The 23,200-nt window shown below is 45.1% G+C and overlaps 1 protein-coding gene across 4 annotated transcripts in view; it reads left to right on the top strand.

Moving 5' to 3' along the window:
• Positions 1 to 244: 244 nt before the first annotated feature.
• ZMIZ1 (zinc finger MIZ-type containing 1) overlaps positions 245 to 23,200 on the top strand; it is a 441,312-nt gene continuing 418,356 nt past the window's right edge. For all 4 annotated transcript variants that reach the window (XM_036734708.1, XM_036734709.1, XM_036734712.1 and 1 more), the window contains exons 1-2: positions 245 to 320; positions 8,527 to 8,608. The gene's annotated coding sequence lies outside the window, so the exon portion shown is untranslated. The remainder of the gene's footprint in view (positions 321 to 8,526; positions 8,609 to 23,200) is intronic.

Consider the following 23,200-nt stretch of genomic DNA (forward strand, 5'->3'; position numbering starts at 1 on the left):
CAGAGAAATAAAGCTCGAATCCAGTCGTAATTCTGATTTCTCTCCCCCCCTCTTTTTTTCCTCCTGCTCTCCCTCCCCCTCTCCACCACCAACCGCACAGATCTCCCCCGCCCTCCCCCTCCCCAAAATCCATTGGGGGAGAAAAGGAAAGGAGAAAAAGAGAGCGAGAGAGAGCGAAAAGGATTTTGCCCGTGTGTCCTTCCTCCTTTCCTGATTTCTCTTGGTGCTGCTGCCGCTGCCCGTGCCGCCGCTGCTGCCGCTGCCGCCGCTGCCGCCGCTGCTGCTGCTGCGTGCGGCCCCGGCTCCTCGCTAAGCGGTGGGTAAGTTTGTCGTCCTTCTCCTGGGGCTGGGGCTGGGGCTGGGGCTGGAGCCGGAGCCCGAACCGGAGGGAGGGGAACCGAGGGCGGACACAATGGATCAGAGCCCCCCAGTCCCCGAGCCCACCCCCCCTTAGAAGCAGCGCGGAATCGTGGATTAGGCTGACTCGTGCTAGTTCCCGTAATTGTGATTGTTTTGGTGGGATCGTGCGTTTGCTTTATCTTCTCTCTTGCAAAGACTTAGGGCTGGAAACGTGTGGAGGTTGAGGGTTTGTTGTGTGTGTGTGTGTGTGTGTGGTGTGTGTTGTTTTTCCCCCCCTCTAGCTTAAAGGGCTGGGGATAGAGGTAGGAGGGTCAGTCAATGCTGGAGGCTAAAGGGAGCCAGCCTCGGTGTTCAGGCTCCGGGGAGCGGGGAGCTGAAGGGATCCGGGGTTCCCAGTTACGATTTATGTGTGTCTGTGTATCTATCTCTGTGTAAAGAAACCATGCCTTTCTCCCAGCGTGGCTATCCGCGCTCCCTGTATGTGGTGTGGAGGAGCCAAGGGGAGCGCAGGCATTACTCCCGGGCTGGAGAATGTGGGGGATATCGCCTTAAGCCTTCTTTCCGGTGGGCGTTAAGTTTGTGTATGTGTGTTTGTGAGGGTGTTAATTGTTGTTACTTAGTATGCTTGTGGCTTGTGGAAGGGTCAGCCAGGAAGACACAATGTTGCAATACTGAAGGTGTGTGTGTGTGTGTGTGTGTGTGTGTGTGTGTGTGTGTGTGTGTGTGTGTGTGTGTGTGTGTGTGCGCGCGTGTGTGTGCGTGTGCGCGCGCGCGCCGTGGCCGGTAGCCGGGAACTCCTTAAAAACAAAAGGAGGTTTAAACCTCGACCGGGGTACGCAGCCGTCTGCCTGCCGGGCTGCCCCAGCCGGGGGAGAGAAGCCTTGAGGCTTCAGAAGGAGCATTTTCTATGTGTGTATACGTCCAGAAGCTAAAGTGATCTGTCGCCTCCAGTTCCTTTCTCTGTCTTGTGCTGTCCCTGGTGGAGTAGAGGGTGGGTGGCAGAGATTGGAGGGGCTGGGCACTGGGGGGCTCCGAGGGAGGGGAGGCTGTCTCTGGGAAGGTTGTTTCATGTTCCTTGTGTCAAAGGCTGGAGGGGGGAGCACTGGAAAGTGGGGTTTCTCTTTCTCCTTTGCCTTCCCCCCTCCCCTCCCCAGCTGGAGAAAGAAGCAGGCTAAGCCAGCGCGCTCTCCCCCTCTCCGGTGTACATCTGTCCAGGAAGCCAGGGGAGGGGTAAAGGGGGGGGACTATGATGGAGGGAAAATAAAACCACATAGAAACAGCGGCAGAAGCGGGATCAAGGAGTGTGTGAGTGTGTATATGTGTGTGTGTGTGTGTGTGTTGGGAGGGGGTGTGCAGTGAGAGGGGTGGTGGTAGATGGTGGCATTGTGAAGGCGGGGTGGGGGGCGGGAGAGGAGGGGACTGTTTTCACGGGAGGCTGAGCTGCAGCCGCCTAAAGGGGCGAGAGCCTCAGACCCCGGGTTTAAAAGACACTCCAAGAATGTAAACAACTGGAGAAAGGAGTGCGTGCATGCGGCCCAGAGAGCTCCTCTTAGGCACCCCAGCTCCCCCCTTCCTTGGGGAGAGACACCGAGAGCTAGTGAGCTCGGGGGCCCGGCAAGTTAGAGTTGTGCACCGCGCGCTGGGAGCTTCAAACTTTCCCCTTGCGCCCCGCACCTCCCCCTCCCCCCATCCGAGCGCTCCCCAAGTGGATGGCCAGAACCCCTCCGGGAGGGCGCGCCTTGGAGGCGGAGGGTGTCCTAAGCTGGAGGAGCGGTAGCCCGAGAGGTGGCTGCAGAGTTCAGTCCAGCTGAACCCTGAGAAGGAATTGAGGGCGGGGAGTGGAGGGGAGAGCTTGGGCAGGGCTCGGGACTCCCTTTTCTGGGTCCGGGACCAACTTCTCGTGGTGTCCCAATGGGTAGGTGAGTGCCCCCCGGGCAACCATCGGCCAACGTTGGGATGGCTTGGAGTGCCTGAAGAGTGGGTTTTGCTGTAGCAGGTCTGGGTGCAGACTGTCCCCTCCCTCCTTCCCTCTCTCCCTCCCTTCTTCCCTCCTCCTCCTCATCTTCTCCCTCCTCCCCCTCCTTCCCCTCCTCCTCCTTCCCCCTCCCCTTTCTCTCCTTTCCCCTGACTGCTTTCTCAATGCACTGACGAGAGGGAGGAAGATTTAAGTTGGCAACCTAAACAAATGTTGTCTCAAAGGTTCCTTGAGAGCGAGTTGGAAAGGGGGTGGGCTGGGGGGGGGGGGTGTTGGGAGGGAGAGACTGGCCTAGAATGAATGACCTAGAGGAGTTTGAGGGGTGTTTCTCTTCTTTTCAGATAAGAAAGCCATTCTAGAGACCACCAATCCCCCTCCTCCCCAACTGTGTGCATCAGAAGGAATGGTGCCTTATAAAATTTAAAAGGGCAGCAGCCCATTAAGGCGATGGCCTGGCGCCTGGCTCCAGGAGCTTCGTTCGAGCTGCCTGCCTTGCAGCGCCAAGGGCTTTTTAAGGGATTTTCTTGAGCAACAGTTTCTCTCCTGGCTGCAATATGGGAACCTGGCCTTGTAAACTGCAGGGTTAAATGATGCCGTCGTCTCTTCCTCCTCCTCTCTGGGTGTGGGGAGTCACCCAGGGCAGTAAGGGAATCTAGGGCTACTCTCAGAGTTTATTTAAAAAAAAAAAAAAGAAGAAAGAGAGTGAGAGAGAGAGAGAGAGAGAGTGTGTGTGTGTGTGTGTGTCTTTTAAGGTATAGATCAAATGTGCTGGAGCAGGGAGGAGTAATTAGTTTGTTTTACTGATCGGGAGTTGTAACTTTTACTCTTTGGCATTTGCTAGCCTTTGGAAAGTTCAAAACTTGTCCTAACATACTAATAAGTAGGGAAAGTTAGGAGGATCAAAACCCTAGAGCCTTAGCCTTTTCTGGATTCTTGGCTGCCTTTTTGCTGGGGAGGAGACAAGCATTTATTTAACTGATACAGAGAGTTGGATTCACAGTGGCTCCCCCTACCCCACCCCACCCCACTCCTGGGGCTTTTGATTGAGAGAAATTTACTGTGCCATCAATCTCCTCATAGTGAGGCCTGATTCAGGTTTATGAATGCCAGAAGACTTACGCTGACCTTTTTCTCTTTAACTTGAGGATGTTGAAACACCAGCATCAAACAAAAGACACATTGAAAGCAAGGTCTGCAACGGAGCACGTGTGACTTTGAGGCTGGTGGAAGGCTTTAGGAGATAGGGTTTGCCTCTGGGTATTTTTTGCTTCCCCCCGCCCCCCCCCAGGAGAGCAGCATTTTGCTCTGGGAGTCACAGGGCTGTAGAAAGTTGTTTCCAGAGAAAACCTCAAAGTTAAGATTCCTGTGTGTTGGGAGGATTTCTTTCTTTTTTTTTTCCCCTCTGCCTAAACATTTTAAGATGGATGGGGTTTTGAAGCCATTGGTACACACCTTATTCAGTGAGAAGAATAATTGAGCGTAGCAAATTCATTCAGATTTAGGGAAAACCCTTCAGTGCAGAAGAGGTAATTTGTAAGATTTAAAAAAAAAAAAGATTGGAGCTCTTGTTTTTATCTGTTGTGTCAGCATAACCCAAAGGGTTCTGCAGGGTGACAAAACCTGAATTCATTTTACTTTTTAAACCAAACACTGCCATGATCCCCAGTAGCATCTCCTTACCCAGCCTGGCCCAGGAAAGAAACATTTGGGTGGAGAGATTGTGCACTGTTGACATTGCTGGTGACCCGTGGATCCTTTACTCATTTAGGATAATAACGGGGGAAGAAAACCAACACAATTCACAGTTGAGAAGAGCTGAAAACTTCCATTTCCCCCCCAGATTGGCAGAAAAAGAATGGAAATTTGAGACACATTATTCTCCCCTCCTATCTTGCATGAGATTAATAAGACATTGTAAATCCTAAATCCTTAGGCCTTGATGGCCAGACTAACTGACATTGGACATGGCCCTATCTAGCAGCTTAGTAAGATGTCGGTTCCTGAAGCCACTCAGGGAAGCCAGCCGATAAGTTTATCACAGGAAACTCCTTAGAAAAAAAACAAACCCAACAAAAAACAAAACCCTTTTGAGAATGACAAAGATGGGCCTCCCAGAGAGGGAGTATGTCATCTATGTTTCCATTCATAACTTTTTTTTATTTTTGTTAAGGCCCTCCCCCTTCCTTCTATCTGCTCCCCCCTCTCCCCTCCCCCATCTTTATGAGGTTCTCAAGGTTGCAAAGCCACAACAGAACCTTCGTGTGCTAATTACCACCACCGTTATGCTGCGGCCTTGCCTAATAGGTTTGACCTCTTGGCAAGATGGGCTGGCTTCTGTGCACACACTGTTCCTGACTACCCTTTGTCTCCCATGGAAGCCACTGGGAATCTTCTGCCCTTCTCTGCTAGGGGGAAGAGAAAAGATGTACCAATTGAGTGGTTCTTAATTAGCATCACTGGCGTTCTACTGTGCAAAGGATCCAGTGCTTGGTACTCTAGGGGAAGTCAAAAGGCCTCAGCTCTGCCCTCAGGGGGTTTACTGTTGAGCTAGAAGAGAGAAAACTTTCATAAAGGCTTTAAACAAACAAAAAAATGCCTTTAAGAGAGTTAAAAATCAGGATTTTAAGGCTGGAACCAATCTTGGAGGTGGTATCTTGTGTAGCCTCCTCATTTTACCAGTGAGAAAGCTGAGACAGACAGATTTCCCCAAGGTCAAGTTAGTAAATGCAGAAGCTAGCATTTGAACCCAGGTTGTTTGTTGTTGTTCAATCCCGTCTGACTCTTCTTGAGTCATTTGGGGTTTCCTCGGCAAAGATGGTGGGGTGGTTTGCCATTTCCTTCTCCAGATCATTTTTACAAGTGAGGAAATTGAGGCAAACAGGGTTAAGTGACTTGCCCAGGGTCCCAAGGCTAGTAAGTATCTGAGGCAGGATTTGAACTCAGATCTTCCTGACTCCGGCCCAGGGCTCTATCCACTGATGCACTGTACCACCCAGCTGTCTAGGTTGTTTCACCTCTAACTCCATTACTTTTCCTGATATGACCTACTACTGCCCCCAGTGTCATAAGATTCACAGCCTACAGGAAGACGTGATAAATTAGAAGAGAATTGAGGCAGGAATCTCAAATTAGGAATCAGGGGACTCAGTCACTTCACAGTGAGTCTTACTTTTCTCATCTGTTAAATGGAGCTAAATACCACACAGATTTCATGAGAATCAAATAAAACAACATTTGCTGATGTTTTCGAAGTATGAAAAGCTATCTTTCTGGAGTATGGGAGCTCAGCTTTGGGAGTGGGATTTGTCTGCAGCCCAGCTCAGTAGCACAAGAGGTTTTTTCCAGCTGGCTGCTGTGATAAACATGTCCAGGGAGTGTCCTTACTGGTGAGGGATGGGTTAGGGATCTGGAAGGCCCTCCCCCCCAACACAGACAGGATGCCAGAGGGGCTGCAGGTCACTTCAGCTAGCATTTTAGTCTTCTCCTGACAGGAAAGACTAGAGTTTAAAGGTTGCCCCTCTTACCCCAGAACCAAGAGGAAACATGGGGATGCTGCTGATCTGTTGTGGGAACTCCCCCAATTCCCCTGAGGAATTGGACGTGTTTCTTACTTAGTGCCTGTCTTTGCACTTCAGATGTTACTTTGGGGATGGTAGCTAGCCTGGGCTCCACTGACTTTCCATAGGACAGTAGGATTTCATCTGTGGTTTTTTAAGAGAGGGAGACAATGCTTTCTCATCCAGAGTATATAAAATCATAGGGAGCATAAGAATTCCAAGACAATCCCTGCCCTCAAGGAGCTTAAGAAGGATACATTTATATACATATATCTATGCACACAGACACATATATGTCTACATATAGATAGCTATACATACACATTTTTGTTCTTCAGTCATTTTTAAGTTCTGTCCCACTCTTCATGACCCCTTTTGGGGTTTTCATGGCAAAGATATTAGAATAGTTTGCCATTTTCTTCTCCAGCTCATTTTACAGATGAGGAAACTGAGGCAAACAGGATTAAGTGACTTGCCCACGGTCACAGCTAAGTGTCTGAGGCCAGATTCAAACTCAGGAAGATGAGTCTTCCTAACTACAAGCCTGGCGCTCTATGCACTGAGCCACCTAGCTGCTTCTGTATACATATCCATACATACATATACATACATACATACATACATACGTACATATATGTTCATATGTATATATGTAAAAAGTTAATAAAGAACAACATGAGATATGATAGTGAGACAAGATGACATAATCAAAATAGGACTAGATTTGAGGTTAGAGGACATGGATTTCAATTCCAGCTCTGAAAATTACTAGCTGTGTGGGGTAAAGACTGAACCCATGATTTTGTTGATATAGGGAACTTTCTACCACCAGGTTACCACCTTCTCTGCAAGTTAGTCTTACCTATAGAACTGAGAGGTTAAATGATTTTGTTCAGGAGCACAAACCCAGTATATGTCAGAGGGAACACTTGAACCTAGGTTTTCCTGATGTAGAGGCTGGCTCTCACTAGCTGGGCAACTATGGACAGATCATTTAATATCACTGGACCTCAGTTTTCTCATCTGTAAAATGAGGGTGTTGGACTAAATGGTCTCTAAGGAACCTGCTAACTCTAAATCTGACAGTCTTATATGCGGGGCAAATGAAGGGTACAGTGTGTGGCTGATGATATTAATAAAGTTGAAAGGAGAGGGAGTCCCTAGAGGCTCATGTGGTCAAACCAGGAGGATAGCATCATGACCCAGGCATTGGAGAGTAGATATGACTTAGCTTGCTAGACATCCTGTAGGATGAGGAAGCTTTAGAGGGAAAGGAGGAAGGGGGGACCAGGGCTCTCAGGCTAAGTACCTCTCTCAGATCTCTGGGGGAGACCGCCATATTTTAATAGAATAGAGCTAGTTCTCCCATGCTAGGACTCAGAGCCCTTCTGTATTACTCAGCTGTGGTCCCCAGCAGCTGCCCATCCTCTTGGTTCTAATAGTCTGCTGAGTTGATGTACTCCAAACTCCCAATTGTGGTTTTCGATCCTTGGGAGCATGAATCTGCGGCAAGGGAGTTCTTGAAGTGGTGGGGAAAGAAACAGATGTGTTTGTAGCTGGCCTCTGGTCCCCTCATAGAAGAGAAGAAGGTCCACAGAGCCAGGCTGGTTGCCACAACTCAGATGGTTTCTATAGCTACAAAAAGTGACTCAGACCTTTCTCTTCTCCTGGTCTCTCATAGTGAACCCCACAAGCAGGCAAGATGCTGGGCTAGGAAGGCACTTCCACCCCCACCCCAAATGGCATGCCCACAGGTTTGCTGACATGCCACGTGATGGACACAGCCACAGGGAAAGAACGGGCAGCTTCTTGGGTTCTGGCTTTCTGACCAGAGCCTGGTTGCTTGTTTTGTGTATGATTATGACGAATACCCTGTAGCTGGTTCCATGGGAATGATCCTGTCAGCAATTAAGGGACCCTTCCTAATGCACCTGATAGTGACCCTCATCCACCTGTTATGCGTGAACAGCAAGTACCCTGGCCCCACTGGGTAAAAGAAGGTCATAGCTTTAGAGCTAGGGGGTCATGAAGCCTAACTCTTTCATTTTACAGATGAGAAAACTGAGGCCCAAGGTCACATAGGCAGTAAGAGTCTGTAAGGATGTGATAGGACCAGGGTGGGGAGGGGGCAGCCTGTAATAGTACTCTGTTTTTGTATCCCAGAGGGCCACTGTATAAGTATAACCACTATAACTGGTGAATGGCAATGTGATTGGGCCTGAGGGAAGGTCAAGGTGTCTGGGATAATTAGATTTCTTAGATTTCATGACTCCTGAGCTAGTCTGGTGAACTAATCTTTTTATCCTTTGCCTAGATTTGTAGCCACTCAGAGGACTCTGGGGGTAAGAGGTAGGGAAACCCATATTTCCCCAGCTTCTGAAAGCTAGCATGGGGGATTCAATTCTTGAAGGTGTTGGGTTAGGAGGGGTGGGGGAAAAGATGGAGTTCAGCCAGCATGTAGACCTTTTATTCAGGTCCATGGGAATCCAAAGGATCAGGGGTGCTATAATAACACATCTGCACTGTTTGGCCATTTTCCAAAGGGCTTGCTGGTTGACTTTGTGGATGCTCTTCCTGTGTTACTAGGTAGTATGTGGAGACCTGCTAAAGGTTTGCCGTGTGTTGTTGTTACAGGGCCAAGGATCCTTTCTGAAATCAGTGGGTGTACTGAGCTGGGACGTTGGAGAGAGGATGGACCACCTGTATGAGTGATTGAGTGAGTGTTGGCGGTGGCTCTGTGCATGCACTTGGGATGTAAAGAGCTGCCTAATATGATCTTCAGCTTGTTTCATTGTTAAAAGTTGTTTTATCATGTCATTGCCCCCTGGTTCATTTCTGTGGCTTAGTCCTTGATTGTGAGATTGGTGAGTTTTTGCCCCAAGTCTCTCCTCTAAGGTAAACCTGGTCTGGGGTACCGCAGCAGGAAGGGACATAAAACAGACGCCCCTAGCCAAAGTGGTAATCTCCCTAGACATCCTCTGGTACATACCCCTGTTCTGAACCGGCTCTCTTAAGGGCCAATAGCCTTCCTGGGAAAGCCCGGGGCTTGGTGTGGGCAGAGCTGGGAAGTGAAGGGATCTAGATTCCTGAAAATTAGCATGAGAATAGAGGCCCAGACAAGAAGCCTCTTGTGTGTAACTCTGGGTCCTTGGGGTAATGATGTGCTGATCTTACCCTAGCCGGCCTTTCCTGCCTGGGCAGCTATATGTCTCTGCTTCAGTGGGCAGGGCATCCCAGCTGGGCGGGTCTGGGCTGACTCCAGCTGTCATTGGGAGCCAGGAGCACATTAATTGGAGGATCCTTACCTAGAGCAGCCAGCGTGATCCCCCCCCCTCTTCGCCCCCCCATACTTCAGGCCCCAGTTTCATTGCCTTTTGTGTTTTGAGAAGGCTTGTAACATGAGCAGCTCCGTTTCTCCAAGGGGTTTTTGTTTGGCTGATTAAAACATTTATTGTGGAAAGACTTGACAAGCACTATTTGGTCCAGACCAGTTCTTGGGAGGCAGGAGACCACCATCACCTAATGATTGGCTCACCCCATAAGGTGAGCCTTATCAGTCCCCTAGGGGCTCCCCAAATCAGCTCATAACTATTCAGAGGAGTTTATTTATTAGAATCCCTATGCTACAAAAGAGGAAAGGAGGAGGCTTCAGTTGGCCCCTTAGTGGCAAAGCAATATAAGTATCTGCTTGTCCCTTAGTTCTGGTTCATTTATTCTCCAAGAATACGGTTCTTTCAGGACATAGTGGATAGAGAGCTGGCCTCACAGTGAGGGAGACCTGGTTTTAAGGCCTGCCTCTTGTATGGCCGTGTAACCCGGATATGTACAGCCCCTCTGAAAATCACTTGCTCATCTAGAAAATGAGTAAGTTGTACTGTCTGACCTCAGTAATACCTTCTAGCTCTAAATCTAAGATCCTTTTTTCAGAGAATTAGATTCCAAGTCTGACACCCCCTCCCCACCGCCATTACTGTTCTTTCCAGAATAACCCAGCTCTAAAGACAACAACAAAACACTGTCCCATTTGTCTTTGACTACTGAAGGATTGGGTGAAATAAACAAGAAGAATTGTACTAATTTCCTTGATTTTCAGTTCCAAGAAGGCTACTTGACCTAGAAATCACTTCTCAAAAGTGTGAACTTTTTAGCAGTGGATCTGGAATCCTGTCTGGATTGTGTGGAAAGCTTCAGAAATCACTTCTCAAAAGTGTGAACTTTTTAGCAGTGGGTCTGGAATCCTGTCTGCATTGTGTGGAAAGCTTGGCCTCTTCCAAGAACAAAGGGCACTGGGAATTAGTTACAGAATTCCTGTGTGGCATCACATTCCCAAAGGGGGGAGGCTTAAAAAATAATTGCAATAAGGGGTCTATCATGTTGCAAATTTTCAGGAAGGTGTGAACATTTTTTAAAAAGCAGGACAACTTGTTAGCATCATAGGTCTAGAGCTGGAAAGAATCTTAGTCCAACTTCCTTGTTTTATAAATGAGGAAACAGACCCAGAGAAGTTCTTGGTACCTTTCCCAAGGCCACCCAGGAGTAGTAAATGGCAGAGCTGGGGTTCCTGTTTGTTGTTCTCTGAGGCTGGTAGTCCTTGGGCTTCCTGATAACTAAAAAGACAGAAATTAGGTGCCAGATAGTGGAGGGCCTTCCAGGTCTTTTGGGAAGAAATGACAATGACATTGGCCCTTTTGCCCCCTAGGTGGTAGAAGGATCCTGGTTTTAGGGCTGGGAGTGTTGATTTTAAAAGCTTCATTATAAGTAGCAAGGAAGCAGCTCTATCTGTAGCAAATGCTTCCCCAGAGTAGCTGACATTCCAGTCCACCTATCCACCCTGGCTTCCCCTAAGTGGTAGGCTCGGCAACATTGTGGCCAGGGAGGCAGAAGAGGTATGTATCCTCTAAGTTTTAGCCACAGGAGTTCCTTCAGAAACCAGCTCTGGTTCCCAATGGCTAGAATCCTCCTCCTTCTTCCCTTAACAAAGGAAAGGATAAGGCCAGTTTCAAAATCACCAGACAATCAGGTGGTACAAGGAAGTATATCACCCGGGGGGAGGCTGTCAGCTATAGTGTAAGGGTCTTGAACTAAGAATCAGGAGACCTAGGTTCTAGGTTCTAAGGACCTCCACCACTGATTTGATGTGGCACCTTGCAACTGTCTCTTGAGGTCTTTGGGTCCCAGTTTCTTCATCTTTGGAATGAGGAGGAGTGGGCTGGATGAAGTTTTCCAGCTTCGTGATTCTATCAGGCAAGCATTTCCCCTAGCGACTTAAATGTCCCTTAGTGATTTCTATTCTTAGAATCATAGGATTGAGAACTGGAAGAGACCTTAGAAACCATCTCTAGACAGATGTGGAAAACTGAGCCCCTGAGGGGTGGTCCCTTGCCCAAAGAAACATTGTGATGTAGTACAAACAAGTCTTGACTTGAAGATAGGAAAGACCTAGATTCAAATCCTGCCTCAGATACTACTTGGCTGTATGATCATGACCTATTTCCTTTTCAACCTTTTTTTTTTTTGTCTGCATCTCTGAATTCTCTGTATAGGGAATTCCTGGTGTAAAAACTTGCTTCTCCGCTGCAACTCATTTGTACCGCAAATTCTTTTTTATTAGTTAATTTATTTATTTTTAGTTTTCAACATTCACTTCATAAGTTTTAAATTTTCTCCCCCTCTATCCCCCCTCCCTCCCCAAGACATCCTGCAATCTGATATAGGCTCTACATATCCATTCCTATGAAACATTGTACCTTAAATTCTTAAAGCAGGGATTCTTAACTTTTTTCCTGTCATGGATCCCTTTTTTCAGTCTGGTTAAGCCTATGACCCCTCTCAGAATAGTGTTTCTTGAATGTATTAAATAAAATACATAGAATTTCTTTTTTTTTTATGTCCCAAATGTGATGAATTTATTTTACTCTGATGGAAAACCAAAGCTTTCACTATAGCACAGAGACCAATTTGAGCACGAAGGTCCTGAAAGATTTCAAAAAAGAAACAAATTACATTGAAATCTAGTTATCAAAATATTAAAACAAAAACCAAATCTAAGTTTGTAGACCCTGAATTAAGAAGTTCTGCTGCCTGGGGATACTGAGAGGTTAAGTGAATTTTGATATAGCTAGTTTGTGGAAGACTTGAATCCAGGGCTTCCAGATTCCTGGTTCCTTAATCCACTCTGTTTCTCTTTATTGTGGTTATAATTATTGCCTGAGGTCATACAGGTAGTAAGTGGCAGGGCTGGCATTTGAACCCCAGCCCTCAAGTTACAATTCCAGTGCTTTTTCCAATTCTGGGGTCCAATGCGTATGGTACAATAATGTATTACAATGGAAAGAACCCAAGATTAGGAGTGAGAGGAATAGGCAGCTTCTTGAGCAATTCACAAACTCTCTGGGCTTTACTTATCTGTAAAATGAGGGCTTTGGAAAATAAGACTTCTAATGTCTCTCCTATTTTTAAACCTATGATCTTCTCCCTAGTGGGGAGACCTCTGATGAATATTCTCATGGTAGTGGAGATGAAGAGAAGGAAAATTGACTTAGAACCTACCTTCATTTAGTCCCAGGGGCCTAGAGACCTGTGTTTATTTGCATGGTCTGTTTCTTTTTTTTTTCTTTTTTGGTAATATGACCACAAATTCGTTTGTGGCTAGGTACACAAGCCATTTAAAAGGCATACTTGGCAGAAGGTTGAATCGTACATCCGGAGTCAGGAGACTGGACTTAAATTGTAGATAGTTATAGAAATGGAGAACTGGGAGGGTCTTGAAAGGTCATCTTACCCATCTTACCCTTTGATGAAGAAACAGAGTGATAGAGCTGAGGTTACTTGTCCAAAGTCACTTAGTACTAGTGACAGAGCTAAACTTTGGTCCAAACGCTCTTCTGACTACAATAGAAGTTCTGAGCCACAGGGTGAAAGTGAGCCATAGTGGTAGTAGACATACTGAACTTGAGAATATTTTTGGCCCAGGGGCGTTCACTGTCTTTGGCAGTCTTTTACCAAACCACCAACGAAGCCAGGCACTGGAGTTTCTTTCTGGCTTCGATGTTCAGGAAAGATGAACCCTGGCTGGCCTAAGTTTTTAAATCCCTTTGATTTGAATGTTCACTTACTTCACTTTATAGCATTAAAAAAAATAAGCCTTTTGTTTTTACATCATGATCATTTCTAGTGGTCACCTATGATGCGTATGACATTTTGCCCTAGTAGCTTCACACCTCTCTGCTGAAAACGTTATCAGTTTTTCTGGACAATTATTGGTTTTCCAGTTACTCAGTTCTACCAGTTAATAGGCCTTAAACCTCCTCCTTGCTCACCTGGGTCTGGGTTTGGTTTAGCCAACTGTAGCTAGTCTCTTGAAGTTATTTTTCAGCTCCTGTCATAACAGAGGCCTAAATTCCTCTCATTTTCCTCTTTGTAAAGGGGAACAAACATGGCTAATATGATTTCTAGTTTGGTGCCTTTGCAATATTGCTGCTATTAGATTAGGAAATGATTAAGCATCGCGTGGTCTGCAGTATTGTACATGGGCGTTTTCTTTCACAGGACGTGTGTGTGTGTGTGTGTGTGTGTGTGTGTGTGTGTGTGTGTGTGTGTGTGTGTGTGTATGTGTTCTACTCCCCTTAGCTATTCCTGGCTTTAGATTTCCCCTTTAATTTGTATAGTTGAGGATAAGGACATGATATGATAACCTTCACTGAAAAGGTGCTACAGTAATCAGAAAAGCTCACATTTATATAAATACTAAAAAGGTGACAAAATGATTTTTCTCAGGACACCTCTGTGAGGTAGTTAATTTACTTATCATTGTTCCCATTTTAGAGACAACAAAAGTGAGTCTCAGGGAGGGGAAGGAATTTGTCCATGATCATCTAGGAGGAAATTAAGCTAGCTCTTCTGAATCCCAAGGCCACTGTGCCCTCACTCTTTGTTTCTTTCCTCTTCTTTTTCTCTCTTGTCTCTCTGCTCTTTCTCTTTTCTCTGTCTTTCTGTCTGTCTCTTTTTTTCTCTCTCTTTTCTGTCTCTTTGTCTTCTCTTTTGTCTGTCTCTTTTCTCTCTTTTCTCTGTCTCTTTTTTGTCTGTGTCTTTGTCTTCTCTTTTCTCTGTCTTTTTGTTTTCTCTCTCTTTTCTATCTTTTTGTCTTCTCTTTTCTGTTTCCTCTTTTTCTCTTCTTTCTATCTTTTCTGTCTTTTTGTCTTCTCTTTTCTCTGTCTCTCTGTCTTTCTCCTCCTTCTTTTCTCTCTTCTCTCTGTTTCTCTCTTTTCTATCTCTCTCTGTCTTCTCTTTTCTCTGTCTCACTGTGTCTGTGTCTCAGTGTCTTTGTCTCTCCTCTCTGTCACAGCCCCTCCTTTAAACTAGAGGCCCACGAGCAATCTCAAGAGTTGAGAGGGATTCCAGTGGCCATCTCCGACCAATACCACAAGAATCCCTTCTTTGACAAGCGATCATCCAGCTTTTGCTTGAAGAGCTTCATCATCGTTGCCGCCACCATCATAATCATCACATTAATTTAGCAATGGCACTTTCCGTGTGTCATCTCACTTGGTCTTCACCACAGCCCTGTGAAGCAGGAGCGATTTTTCTCATTTTATAGATGACGAAGCTGATCCTGAGACAGGTTCTGTGACTTGCCCAGGTCTGCACAGTCAGTAAATGTCTAAGGCCGGATCTGCACTTGGGTTTTCATGACTCCAAGTCCAGAGCTCGTCTATATTTCATCACCAACTGCCGTTGAGGGGGGATGCCTCACTTCTAGAGCCTTGCTTCCTTCTGGAGCATGGTACCTCCAACAGAGCACTGACTTTGGAGCCAGAGGACCAGGATTCAAATCTCATTTCTGGTCACTTCCTACCCTTGTGACCCAGGGCAAGTCCCTTTATTTTCCCTTGGATTCAGTTTTCTCTTCTATAACAAGAGAGGATTGCACTAGATGCCCCAGTTCTTGATCTATGATTTCAAGATCATTTTGAGGAGGTTTTTCCTGACATCAGGCCTAGATTTGCCTCTGAAGCTTTTACCCACTGCTCCCAGTTCTGGGGGAAACAGCCCAAATCAACCCTTCTTCAGTGACACCCCTCTCCCAAATACGACTCTCATGCCCACTTTCCGTAGCCTCTGTGTGCCCACTTTCATAGCACCATTTCCTTTTAGGATCACTAGCTTTTTCCTCTTACTTCCTGCTTTCATCATGTTCATCTCCCTTCACCCCTAGTAACCCTAGCAGAGATGAAAACATTTGACATGTAATATGTTTACAAAATTTATGTTGTAAAAACAAAATGTAGACAAAAGCCAAGAACTGTTTCCAGCTTCCGAGATCCACTCCAAGGAATAGCACTTATTATACAGAATTAAAAGAGTTAAGTAGGTCCTTGGTGATTATAAAAGGGTGTCATTCTAACAATTAAGATAATGTAAGGAGATTGTGTTTTAAATAGCTGGCTCAAATGTTCCTTTAAGAGAACCTAGGCTGAAATCTCAGGCAGCTTTTGCCAAAGGAAGGGAGCCTTTGAAGAAGGAAAGAAAGGAGATGATTGACAGCTGCTCAGGGTCTAGAGAGGGCTCCGGATAGGTGGAGTCCCTTTCCCCTTGTATCTCACAGCCAGTGGATTCTTCACTCTGATCTAGTTCCAGCGTTGTCAAGGGGAAGGTCCTGTTTGTCACTGGACAGGAATTGTCATTTATTGGTGATGGGAAACTTAGAATGAGGAGGATGAAGGAAAATGCTAAACTTTCCCTTGACCTATGATGATAGCCAACATACAGCCCATTTACATACATTATCTAATTCGGAGAGCTCAAAAACCATTAAATAAGTAGGGGGCAGTTTCACCTATGAGGGAATAGAGGGTAAGTAGAGACCAGGAGCATGGTGAGAGAGTAGTTTTAAACCATAGGAGCATAGACTTAGAGGTGGAAGGGACCTCAGAGACCATCAAGTCTAGCCCACTCCTCACCCCCATTTCACAGGTGAGGAAAGTGAGGGCAGAGAGATGAAGTGATTTTTTTTCGAGAGCTCTTTCGATTGAATCCCACTGTTTCCCCAATGATTAATAGACCTTAGGTGAGTCATCCCCTTCTCTCCCAGGGATGAGACTAAAAGGTTGGACTCAGTGACCTCGGAAGTGCCTTTGAGGTCTTTATCATTTAAGTGGCTTTCTTAAGTCCCTCCAAGGAGTCAGCAGAAGAATTTGAGTCTTCTGACTCCCAAGTCAGGAGGCATTTTCTGATGCACTACAATGGAGCCCTTGTTTTCTTCTATTTGTCTGTTTTAATTTAGTTGTTTTTTTTTTTAAATCCAAAATGTACTCCCCACTAACTTTCTGGAATTAAACTCGCCAGGTTGTCAAAGACTAGTTTCTGAGGTGTCATATTTGGGTAATGTGTTGTCATTTCCCTTTGGAGGAGTAACTCTAAGGGGTACTTCAGTAGGAGAAAGAATGTGGCTGTGATAGCCTTGCTAGCTCCAACCCCTGTCTTCAGTGAGCTCTATTATGGAGAAAGAGTACTTTGGGGCAGGGATACCAAAGAAACAGAAGGGCGTGAGTGCCCCCACTCTAAAGGAGTTCACAAGCAAATTGGGGAGAAAGTATAGATTTTTAGAACTGGAAGGCACTTGGAAGGTCATTTAATCTGACCCACTCCTTTTATAGATAGAGAAACTGAGGCCCAGAGAAATTCGAAGACTAACCCCCATGCACGCAGAAAGTTAGTGGCAGATCCAGGCCAGGGATTTGGCTGCCCTTAACTCCTACTTCTACTTCAAAAGGCAAAGGAACCTTCTACTAAGTGGGAATGGATATGGAGCAATATATCCCCCAGTGCCTGGCACATAGTAGGTGCTTAATAAATATTTGTCAATTGACTGATTGTAGAGGCTGAAGGGAAGGGCATTGAACCATAAGGTCTAGAGCCAGTGAAGACCTTAGAAGTGGTTTACTACCATCTGCTTATTTTACAGATGGGTAAACTGAGACCAAGAGAGGCAAAGTGATCCATTCAGGGTATTTACTGTGCTAGTATAGCCTTTAAGAACTTAGGGTCATCTCTACATAAATTGGAAAGCTTTAGTGGAGGGTTTGCCACACTGCCATCCTCTAATTCTATGATTTGTATGGAAACAAAAACCAGTTTCTGAACTATATTGTGGACCAGCCTCCTGTAACAGAACTGTTCCAGAATATCAGCCCTGCCCAACACTAAAGTCCCCACACTAGATAAAATGTTTGTTTTCCATGGCCTTCAGTATTCCTGGTCCACGCGCCCTTTAGTGGGTGAGGGGTCTTGGCTTCCTTCCGTCCTTGTCCTCAGGCAGCTGGACTTCTGGGTACAGCAGGGACACCCACACTGGCACTGCTGTCCTGGAAGCAGAGGCGGGTTCGGGCACTTGCATTCTGAGCCCTGTCTGCCCGCCTGCCAGAGAGACAGCTCCCTTGATTTCTTGGGATCCTCAGCAGAAGCATATGCACTTTGCCCACTTGCAGGGTGCCCTTTTGGCTCCCTTTGGTTTTTTTTCAAGGTGCGGGTGTGTAGAGCCTCAGGCGCAGTTGGACAAGATGCAGCTGTGTACAGAAAGTCAGCCTGTCTGCCCTCTGCGCTTTCAGAAGCTTGTCTTTCTTCTTCGCATTCTGATAGCAAGGATGTCAGCATCTGCCTCTGGTGCACGATCGAGTCCCTGGCTCTGTTTTGAAGCTTATGTCTTTATGGAGCTTTTTACTCTCCAGAACACTTTCTGACCCATTCTCCCTTTTGAGCCTCACGATAATCCTGTGAGATGGGCAGGGCAGGTATGAAGATCTCTGTTTTATGGATGAGGAAACTCTGGAAGGTGGACGAGGAAACTCTGCAAGGTAGATGAAATAACTTGCCCCAGTGAGTTAGTGGAAGAGCCAGGATCAAGAAACCTGACTGTCTTACCTCAAAGCCTCAATGCCACCTACCGCTCAGCTCCTTCTGGGCCCCTTGCCATAGGATGTCATTAATTTAAAAACACCCATATTACCCACTGTATCACACTGGACACAGGCCTAGCTGGTGTGTAGATAGGGTAATTTGGAAGGAGCAAGTCACTGTTAAATAAAGAGCTCAGAATCTGATGCAAATGGGGGCAACATATTGTGGAAAGGGTGTCAGTTTAGTGGGCAAGAGACCTGGGTTCAAATCCCAGCTCTGAAATCTAGCTGTGTGATGATGGGAAAAATTATTTAACTAACCTCTGTTTTCTTCATCTGTGAAATGGAGGTGATAACTACCTCCTTCACACAGATATATCAAAAAGAAAGCACTTTGTAAACATTTCATTTGCTATATAAGCGAGCCCTGTTTTGAGGCTAATAAACATAGAAATAAAACAGAAAGTCTAATAATCCCCCTTGCCAGGCAATTGTATTTTATAGATTAGTTAGCTCGTGTTAGAGTATATTGGAGGACGTTGGAACCGGAAGGGGATCTTAGAGATGGTCTAATTCAACACACTTATTTTACAGATGAAAAAAGGGAGATTCAGGGAGGTACCCAAGTCACATGGCTAGCTAGAGCCAGGACTTCAATTCTAGGGTCTCACCTTTCATTCCATTCCAGTTTTCTGGTTGGTATGCCATTCTATCCATAAAAGGGAGAAAGAGAAGGAGGAGTTGCTTCTGTAAAGCTCTTTGAATCGCAAAGCCCCATGTAATGTCCTCTCATTATTACTGTTGTCATCCCAAATATTTTCTTTCATTATGTTGCTAGTTGAAGTCAATGATCCAGATGGTTTAGTGCTAACTGAGCCGCACAGTGTGTCTTCTCCCTTCTTGTTTTGAGCTCTAGAAGGACCTAGTGCAGGGCCAGAACACCTCAACATTAATAAATACCCTTGGGAAAGCAGCATTTTGCTCCCCCTGGATGACAGACTGGCCAGCTCTCTCTGGGGCCTAATGTCTAGCATGGTGCTGCACTGCCTGTTCCTGGAATGAATGCTGCTCATCCTGACTGGCTCATGGGGCTCAGGAGCCCAGAGTCCCTTTTGTGAACATCTCTGTTTTCTCCAACTACAGCAGAGCAGAGCTGGCTTGGGAGCAGATGTGCCCTCTAAACGGGAACCTTTTAATCGCACTGATTAATGAGGTTTCTTGGCTCAACTGCAGCTTCCAAGGTTCATTGCTTAGATTAAAAAATAACCAAAAAGCCACATGACCCAACAAACTGAATACCTCCTCAGAGGGGAGCACATGGACTAGGATTTGGTCCCCCTCTTAAGCCATCATGAATACCCCCTTCCCCTCCGAAAAAGGGGAAGAAACCTCACATACTTCTATTTCTGCTCTACAGGAAGAATAAAATACACAGGATGACTCTGTTGGGAGGAGCCTAGATCTTAATGTTTTGTTTTCAATATAAGCAGGCTGTTGGGGGTAGGGTGGGGGTGGGGAAGGGACACAATATTTGGAGAGCTATCAATATTTTATAATATTATATACCTTGTATTCCTATAATGCCTTTCCTCTTCAGTGCATTTTCATGTCCATTATCTTCTTTGATTCTTACGGCATCCCCAGGATGTAGGTTAGAGCTAAGGCGTTCTTGCTGGAGAGGCTGTCTTTGATGTTTGATGGATTACTTCCATGAATGCCAATAATCCCTCTACTGGTCAGTTGGTTGAGGAGTATTATTTAGAGATTTCTGTGTGTCAGGCATTGTGTAAAGCACCAGGGTAATAAAAAATAAAAAGCAAGACTTGCCTTCAAGGAGCATACGGTCTAACTGGAGAGGCAAGATATAAATAACTAGGTCCCTGCAAGACCCATACTAAGGAGATAGGGTTATGTCAAAGGGCTGCAGGAAAGGCTTTTGCAGAAGGTGGGATTTCAGCTGAGTATTAAAGTAAGACTGGGAAACTAAGAGGTGGGGATGAGGTTGCAAGAGCATTCCAGGAATGGAGGCTTATTTCTCAAGGAGGTGAGCCAGGAAAAGGAAGTAAGATATAGGACCATAGCTACTGAGAATGATTGGGGCCGATGAGGGTTTTTAACGATGGGGAGACATGGCATCGATATAGATTGTCGCTCATCCATGGGTACTCATTCTGTGTGATCCTTGGCCTTCTACGAATTTCCTCTCTGTTGCCTTTTACGGCATCCTTAACTGCAGTACTTTGGGGATTGTCCTATTCTGTGCATCCTAGCTATATACCACTTGAAGGATATTGATGTGAAAAAGGAAGGCTCTTTGTTTCATGGAGAAGTTCAGGATGATTTTTTAAAAACAAAGTTTCTCAAAGGCAATCCAGCCCATTGTCTTTCTCCTGTGCAATCCTGAGCCTCTTATCCAATTCTTGGTGGTTTTTTTCCCAGTGTCAATAAATTTATATATACATATGTGTGTGTGAACATACACACACACACAGGTTGTGTTGTTCAGTCGATTTCAGTCATGTCCCACTCTTTGCAACCCCACGTGGAGTTTTCTTGGCAAAGATGCTGGAGTGGCTTGCCATTTCCTTCTCCAGTGTGTCCCCATTTTACAGGTGAGAAGCTGAGGCAGACAGGGTTAAGTGACTTGCCCAGAGTCACACAGCTCCTAAGTGTCTGAGGCTAGATTTGAACTTAGGTCTTCCTGACTCCAGGCTTGGTGCTCTATACTCTGTGCCACCTAGCTGCCCCCAACACACACACACACACACACACACACACATCAACATATCTCTACCTCTACACATACTTATATATATCATATGCATATGCATAAAGACATGTATTTACATACATACATATATACATACATATATGCACACATATACATACCATATAGCATATTTATGTACTATGTATAGTATACTGTATTGTGGTATATATGTATAGCACGCTGGGTACAGTTACTATATAGAACACATACAGCATATAGACTACTTAGTACTATATATAGTATAGTATATATGTTCTACGTACAGTCTATAGTAGTATGTAACACGTACTGTATAGCTTTACTGTATGTAGTATATTTACTATATACAGCGTGTGTGTATATATTACAATGTATAGTACATATATAATACATAGTAACTGTGTAATATATAGTAACAGAATTATACGTGTGTGTAATGTATACATACATACATGCATACATACACACACTGATAGGCCACTTCTATCATCTGGACAATCGGTAGTCTTCATTTCTTGTTTTTTCTTGTATGGATAGTTAGGCCAAGCTCTCTTAAATGATTATACATCTCATTTGGTAATATCCTGGAGCTTGATGTAGTGAGCGCCTATTTGCAAATGGGAGCGCTAGGTAGAGGACCTCACCAACTAGAGGAAATCTGTGTTTGACTTGGACTCAGTGCTGAGTTTCCTTCACAAGAACAATACCTGGCCTTTGATGGGCACACATCTCTTGCTTTCAGCCTCGCTTCATGGTACTGCGCAGAGGGTGGTCAAACATTATTCCTGTTAGATGTTTCAAGAATTCTTGGATATGTTTGACTTAGGAAAGAGAGACACAGTGTTAGAGGGGGACCTTTAAGATGACATTTTACTCTACTGAATCAGATGCTGAGCACAAAAATGTTATTGCTGTCTTTTGTTTTTCCATCACCTTCATTTCTGAAGCTGTCCCTCCTCCCTCCCCTTCCCAGGAAGCCCTGTGTTGTAACAAAGAATAAGAACCAACTGCTTTTTGCAGGCAAAAACCAAATGCCACAAGAGCTGATATTTTTTGACATCTTTCCATCACTTGTGTGATGGCAAAGATGTCGTCTGCTGCGGAACATCGCTCGTGAAAACCTGTTTGTTCCCTTCTGATACCCTCACCAAGGATGCCCTTGATGCATGTGTAGATTATTCTCATAAAAATTTTATATAGATGGGAAAGTAGCCATATGGGTCGATAGTGATTGATGTTCTCTGGGTTGCCTTTTTTTTTTTTAAGTTTAAGGTCTGAGGGTTTTTCCATGCCTTTTGTTATCTTTTCCTTCTTTGGCTACTTTGAGATTCATTCCCTTGGTGCTTTAAAAATTGTCATCTCTAGCAAGGATTGTGTGTGTGTGTGTGTGTGTGTGTGTGTGTTTAGTTCAGCCACATTTCTTATTTTTGTTTTCTTCAGTACCATTTACGTTTACTCAAGATGGGAGAATATTGCTATTAAAAGGTGGGCTTTTGCACCAGGGAATAGCCTAACGTCATTGAAAACACTGTACAATTTTCCAGTTGCATCTAGTGCCTATTGAATTTTTGTTCTAGCTCATTATCTATCTGCAGTGTGTGTCCAAGATATGATGGACTGCGTTGCCCATTCAATCAATTGTCATAATATGGGCAATGTGTATCCTTTAGCCAGTAGATTTTCTTCCTGTGTGGATTGCTAAGGCAATTTTTTTTGGAGTTACTGTTGAGGAGACTCTACTGGGTTCTATGGTTGAATGTGAGCAGGACAATATTATGATCTGCAAACTTGAGCATCTGGAGAGTCTCATCCTCTAAAGCAATGGTCTCTGGCCTCATCAAATATAAAGACCTCATTTTCATATCAGATTTTGTAGACCCCTGCATGATAGTGCTTGTACTATTAGCCTCTATGGATTGATAAACTACATGGTGACAGAAACTTACTATGAATCTAGTAATGCTTTTAAACGAATTTGTATTTTATTAATCATAACAGCATCTATGTATATTGGGAAAATAGTAATACATATGTGTGAGACATGATTCAGGGAACAGAAGTTGTGTTTGCCTATTTATTATACTGAGTCATGCTGCATATTTTGTTGGATCTAAATTTGGAACTAAGGAAAGACCAAAGTGACGATACATGGTGTGCATATGGCGTTGTGGATCCCTTACTTTCAGTAACTCCACAACCTCTTGGGGTCCACAGAGCACAACTTGAGATGTGGCTTTTTTTGTTTGGTTGTTTTAGTTATGTCCTACTCTTTGTGACCTCATTTGGGCTTCTCTTGGAAAAGATACTGGAGTGATTTGCTGTTTCCTTCTCCAGCTCATTTTATAGAGGAGGAAGCCGAGGCAAACATGGTTAAGGGACTTGCCCAGGGTCACAGCTATTAAGTGCCTGAAGCTAGATTTGAACTCAGGTCTTCCCGACCCCAAGCCCAGTTCTCTATCCATTGCACCACCCCACTACCCTAAACAGGTTGAGAACCATTGATCAAAAGCTTTGATTAATCTCCTATCTGTTTGCACTTTTGCGACACATTCGCCATGGCACTGATGGCTGTTTTGGGGAGAGTGTTTTATATGTTATTTGATATTGATGCTCAGAAGATCATTAAAGCTGCCTCTTTGCATTTGTCATGAAATCTTGGGTCTGA

The sequence above is a fragment of the Trichosurus vulpecula genome, chromosome 8, assembly GCF_011100635.1.
Source record: "Trichosurus vulpecula isolate mTriVul1 chromosome 8, mTriVul1.pri, whole genome shotgun sequence".
Lineage (NCBI taxonomy): Eukaryota > Metazoa > Chordata > Mammalia > Diprotodontia > Phalangeridae > Trichosurus > Trichosurus vulpecula.